This window comes from Branchiostoma belcheri, unplaced genomic scaffold (assembly GCF_001625305.1).
Source record: "Branchiostoma belcheri isolate BF01 breed outbred unplaced genomic scaffold, Haploidv18h27 scaffold138, whole genome shotgun sequence".
Lineage (NCBI taxonomy): Eukaryota > Metazoa > Chordata > Leptocardii > Amphioxiformes > Branchiostomatidae > Branchiostoma > Branchiostoma belcheri.
In genome coordinates this window covers 10,197-16,311 of record NW_017802802.1, presented here as the reverse complement: position 1 = coordinate 16,311, position 6,115 = coordinate 10,197, and the positions used below count along the sequence as shown (strand labels likewise).

Below are 6,115 nucleotides of genomic sequence, written 5' to 3'. Positions count from 1 at the left end.
AAAAAATCACAGATTTCAAAAGCCGTAACAAAGAAAGGTTCCCGGAGATCCGTCCAATGGTAAGTCTGATCAGGGAAATTTTAATTGAAATTTACGTATTTAATCTTCATAAGTCTGACCAACGTGGCCAAAAACAATTCGTTAATTTGTACCGGGCAGTATCATTAGTGGAAGACGAAGTTCAAAATGTGATTGGGCTTTTCTGATAACCCCTAGCAGCGTACGTTCCTGACTAACCGTTACGGGCATAACAACTCCAACCCACGTCGCTGAAGCGCTGATAAAACATAATCTATAACATCAGCACGTCGTAGCAAGGCGGAGGAATCCGGCCTGTGACGTCAATCGCAGCTTCTTGGGAAGGTCCGCTCATACTTGCCGGCGCCTTGAGACACACACAAGTATGCTGAAGCATGCGTCCAGAAATATGTCTCCTGCATGCTATGAGCGACCGAAGACGCCAGAACATATAAAAAGTGAACTCACGTTGCAAATTTTCTTTACTTGGACTTGGAACTACGTTGGTCTGTGTCTCAAACGTTACTGGCATTCCTGCACTGGCGTTCTTCTCTTCTGTAGCTACAGTATGATATTAGTTCCCGCCAGATCCTCTTGTTTTGTGTGTTGCATTCGGATCCAAAACGTTTTGGAATGGAACATTATACAAGTTCTTGCACTTCTTTTGATTTAGTGATATCGTCGTTCCCTAGGTTGATTGAGTCAGCTCTTCAATAGGAGGTTGATTGGAAAGACTGTGATCATCTTTGATGTTCAATTTTCTGACAACCTACGATAGGCGTATTCAATAGACTTTGCCAGCGAAAGATCTGCTTGATGATTAGATTGTGTCGTCTGTTACACAATCATGAAAGTCTTTCACCCGACTCACGATGAACCACGCCTCTTGTTATCCGTAGTGAGCAGCTTAGCCTTGGTTTGCTGCTCAACATTGGCAGACTGTTTACAACACATGCATTTGTTACGGACAAGGCCGGGCAGAACGGCTTGCCTGAAATATTCTGAGTGTCTGAATGTTTGTCAAATCTGAGAACTAATGCTTTTATCTACCATCATGTTGACGCGTGATAAAGAAGTTGTTAGATTTGATAATATTTCCAATTGTTTGTTTCTTAAGCATATCTTCCCCATGATTGACTTTTAACTAGTAACAGGGGAACATTGGAAGTATGATACGGTGACGTAGGCCTGATATTGTCTTTTTTGGATGTTCAAAGAAAAAACAAACCTTTCCAAATACTGCTATAGAAAGAACTATTTTTTCCTGTCCGTTAACTAACATTTCTGTGAACCTTGTCGACAGCTCTTATGTGTACTGTTGCAGCTGGTTTTGAATAGGCAAATAACCTCCACTAATTAGGAGTGGTCGCAAACATGGTACTGACATGGTACATTTAATTGCTTTGATTCATCTCATTTTGTCTTATTGGGAAATGTCAGTTCCAACATCTCTCTCTTCAATACAATTCAATTTTTTACTAACACCTTTAAGGCTTGTTCCCCTTGAAGTTGGTGTGCTAACCCCCCCCCCCCACGTCGCCAACAGCGACAGTTCTGTTATCAGCGAAGTGCGTCACCTCTTACATCAATGCCCAGGTCGGGTTTCGCGCTAGGGGACTGTCCCTGACGGAACTGTCACGGCGAGATAATCCTAACGATGACGTCCGGAACCGTCTGGCGTGTTTATGGACTAGCCTGGTGTCCTGTCTTCCGTGGTTTGGACCGATCTACTCTTCGGGGCTGGAGGAGCTCTTCTCCGCCCGAATCAACTAGGCTTCCCGGTAGGTTTTGTACGACAGGAGTTCAATCAGCCAAATCTCCTGCGGTGCAAACTTCTACATGTGCAAAACCCCTACCGGACGGCCATTTGAGCTGGTAGGGGAAAGCTACTACAGCTCCGAAGAGAGCCCGCCCGATCCACGATAAACTGGACACGATAGGTTAGGTTTATGGAGACTGTAGAGCTCCAGAACTGCTGATGGAGAGGCAGCGCTCACTGTCACGTATATACCCGCTCCAGCGTCTGTCACGCGATATGTTTACCCCACTGACGCTTGACCTTTCGCGCCGTACAGTTTCACGAGAGCATGATTTTATTTTTCGGTTTTTGGTATACGTACTTCAATCATGCGGGGCGTCTGTATTGAATCGTCCACAACAGGTGTTAGCTTAAAGGCTTATCTCAGTCTCAGATATCGTCCTGATAATCTTCAAGGAATGGGCGAATGTCGTCGACGTCTTGTATCAAGCCACCCACTCGTGGTATCTAGGCGTCGCCAAATAGTTGTGAAAGGATAGCACTCCGCCCCTAGAAGGTCAGGCTAGTGCCGTGCCCAATGTTTAATTTAAGTTCGCCATGTTATATTTTAGCTGGGCAATAGCTTCGGGCCACGTACTATTTGCCAACGCTGTAAACATCTGAATAACTGAGGAGGCATTCCGGCATCTCCGGCTGCACTGACGGCGGCGGTGGTAGGACAGCAGTGAGGGGGTACGGAGAAGTGTCGGGACACCGACAGGAGCTGGTCACAAGGGGGAACAACCATGTAAATCGCTCGCCTGGAAAGGACTGATCGCTTGGCAGGCCGCCGCGAGACCAATCGAGATCAGGGGAGCAAATACGTGGCGAGAGATTCTCCTCAGCCTCGTGCATGTGGAGCTCTCCGGCATTTGTGTAAGAGTTGGAGGACCTTTGGCGAGACATTTCGTTCGGAGCTACCTGTGTGGTGTCCTTCGCGACTTGAGTCTGGTGTAGAGCACAGGGATGGCGGACTCGGACGCAGCTCGGGCGGCAGACCGCTTAAGGAAGGAGGAGTTCCAACAGCTCGAACAGGCCTTCAAGAAGTTCGACAAGGACGGCAGCGGTTCCATCGACTTCAAGGAGCTGGGCTTCCTCCTGCGCTCCCTCGGACAGAACCCCACCAAGCCCGAGCTCCACAACATCAGGAACCAGGCGGACGCGGACGGCAGCGGCTGCATCGACCTGCAGGAGTTCGTGGGGCTGATGTCGCACAGCGCGCGGGAACAGGCCATCGAGGCGCGGGAGACCCTCCGCCACGCCATGAAGCTGTTCGACAAGGACGGGTCCGGGTACGTCAGCGCCACCGAGCTGCGATACGTCATGACCAACCTGGGAGACAAGATGAGCGAGGAGGAAGTGGAGGAGCTGCTCTCCTTCGGCCACATCGACTCCTCCAACCTCATGAACTACGAGGAGTTCCTCGTCTCGCTGATTCCCTTACCTCCAGAACCCGAGGAGGACACCAACAAGAAGGGCAAGGGGAAAAGATGATGGCAGAAGACAAAAGTAATTGTTTTCTGAGTTTGAGTTGATCGCTGTTGTATATTTCTAAAACGTTGTGATGTACGTAATATTAAGATAAAGTCGATCGTTCAACTCACTAAAGACATGTCGGTGCAAACCGTCAGTAGTGCACGCTGAAACTGACACCGACAATAGGTCTGTTTGTCAGGGCTTATATGTTTTAAGTCTGAACATATTGAAGCCATGTTATGGCTACTTATGCGCTTTACGGCTTGCAAACTTTCACTGTTTGCACGATGTCTACAACATTAAGGCGTTGGTATTCTAAGCTACAGTTACGAAGTGATGACAACAATTTGAAAGATACAGCTGATATATGGTGATGAACTCGCAGAATGATATTGAATGAATGTTCAACATTTTGTATGAGATTTGAAGTATAATAATTTCTACACATTACATCGCTATTTAGGTCTCGAATGTATATAGCCTATGTATGATAACAGACCGCTTATCAAAGTGCCAAATCTGCAAGATATTTCAACACTTCTCTAGACAAGACCTTTAAACTAAACCAACTGTTTAGTATCAGAGAAAGCAACAGTTAGAACATGTAGATTAGCCAAATAATATTATTTGTTTGATGTATATGTATTGCCTACTGTCATGTAGAAAATGTGTGCCTCGTAACTCGCAACTTCGCAAACTTGTTTGAAATTCGAACGTAATATACATTTGGGAAAACTTTGTACTTAAGGTATAGGTCGAAATGCTATATATGTATTCCGTACAAAGGACACTTGATTCCCGTTTATGTCAGCTCATCAAGTTACCATCGCGGTCGATCCTGATAATGTCCTGCCAAGATGCTGTCAGGATAAGAACGACTTAACATCAAACATTCGCCAAGCAGCTGCAGCATGGCGGCTGACTGATGCCGTATACAGGACTCTGTTGGATGTGTAAACTAACACCAAGTTCAGCTAGCATGGTGAACAGACCGTCATGGCTCCCGGCCTTCCTCGCGAAGCTAAATGTGTATGTGTACCCGCCCGTCAAGCCTCCCGTCCAGCGCACGCTAGCTAAACGTTTAAGTTAGGTCAGTAATCAGAAGAGCCGGCTGGAAAGATCGACCGCCTGAAGAACGGTCGGACAAACTGGAGCCGAAACACTTCAAAGCCGGCCCGCAGGAAATGGTTACCAGGCTACGTTCAACTGTGAACAGGAGTAAGTGGAGACATTTCCGCCTGTCAGCAGTACACGACAGTGTCACCTTGGACCATTAAACGGACAGTTGTGAAGCCACCTCGCCTGATATGGACATCTCGGGGTAACCGGAGCCCGCAGACCTCGTTACCCGATCCTGTTGTGTAGATCTCGGAGGCCTTAAAGTTTTAAACATAGAGGTCGATATTGTGAAAGACTGGCCTCTACCAGACCTCAGAAGGGACTGGAAAGAGTACAAATTGGCTAGATAGACAGATAATATGCCAGCTCTCTGTTACCTGGCCAATTTCTACTTTCCAGCCAGCCACTTCTGAAAACTGAAAGATGCTAGCATAAGTTTAAATTGTCTACATTTTCACAAAGAAATTGATAGGACACTGAACACGAATGAGTGTTATTTTATGTCTTGATGGGCTTCTCAACAAATGATGTAGAAATTGCGAAGATGACTGTCGAAATAGAATTGTTTGTTGAGTGACACATTGTAAGAGTGCCTGGTCGTTGCTGCTAGGTTGCTATAGCTACAGCACACAGTCTTGTAGTGCAGAGTGTACAAATTGTCAATGTGCCTGATAAAACAAAATGGGTATATGTCTTCTTTCAGTATGACCCATAATTGGGAAAGAACCAAGCCAGGCGATATACTTTTAAATATATATATAGTGATAGCCTGTCCTACGAAGTATTGCTATGATCATGGTACTAACATTGTTTGTTTTCCTTTTGTGGGTCATAGATGTATACGCAAAAGTGCATTTCAACTAATGATCCACAGGAATTTGTTTCATGTCATATACGTTCACTGACAGATCTATCCGATCTTCTTGCCTATGACGACTTTCTTGCCTAGCATATAGGAAATATGTTTTGTTTTGTCTAGTCTACATTTGTTTAGTATCTCTCCGAACATGACATTTGCCAGTAGTAATCACAACAGACAAGAGTATGGTTTAGGTTCAAACTAGTCTGCTGAAAAAATGTCGGGAAACAACACAAGACGAGGAGATAAATATACTGATGGTACAAGCAAGTTGTTGAATTGGTGACGAATGACCAATTGGTGACCAATTTCTGTCGCCCTTTTGGTATTTTTTCTGAAACGATCCTCCTGATCAAAACTGTTGCTGGATGATACACAAAGTTCTAGCTGCTTCATGGATGTTTAGAATAGAGTCACGTCTGTCCCCGGCTGATGACCGTACAGATATAGAAGATGAGGGCTCAGTGAGGAATCTAACACCATCCTGACAACAGCAGGCACTGCAGATTCCCCCACTGTCACGTCTTCGCAAAGTGCTCTGATTAGAACCGTTCAGCGGCGAGGAGTCCGTACTTGACCGACATAACGGTAGCCTGCCCATGGCGGATAACTGGAATTCCTGGTGCGTGGACGGTTGTGCCGAGCCAATTAACCAAATATGTGGTCTCCATAACTTATCTAGCGGGACAGAAACCGGTCTAGACTCAGAATGCTTGCGTCATAGCGAGAGACAAATGCTGAGCGGTGTTGTATCAAGAACCGTACTTTATCAAAAAGTATACTCTGCATGGTTTTAATAGGACAAATTACGTTCTTATCCAGCACCGTCGCTGGTCCTATGTAAT

The 6,115-nt window shown here is 45.8% G+C and overlaps 1 pseudogene; it reads left to right on the top strand.

Annotated features, from left to right (window-relative positions):
* The first annotated feature begins 1,925 nt into the window (after positions 1-1,925).
* LOC109464435 lies at positions 1,926-5,438 on the top strand (annotated as a pseudogene).
* Positions 5,439-6,115: the final 677 nt, after the last annotated feature.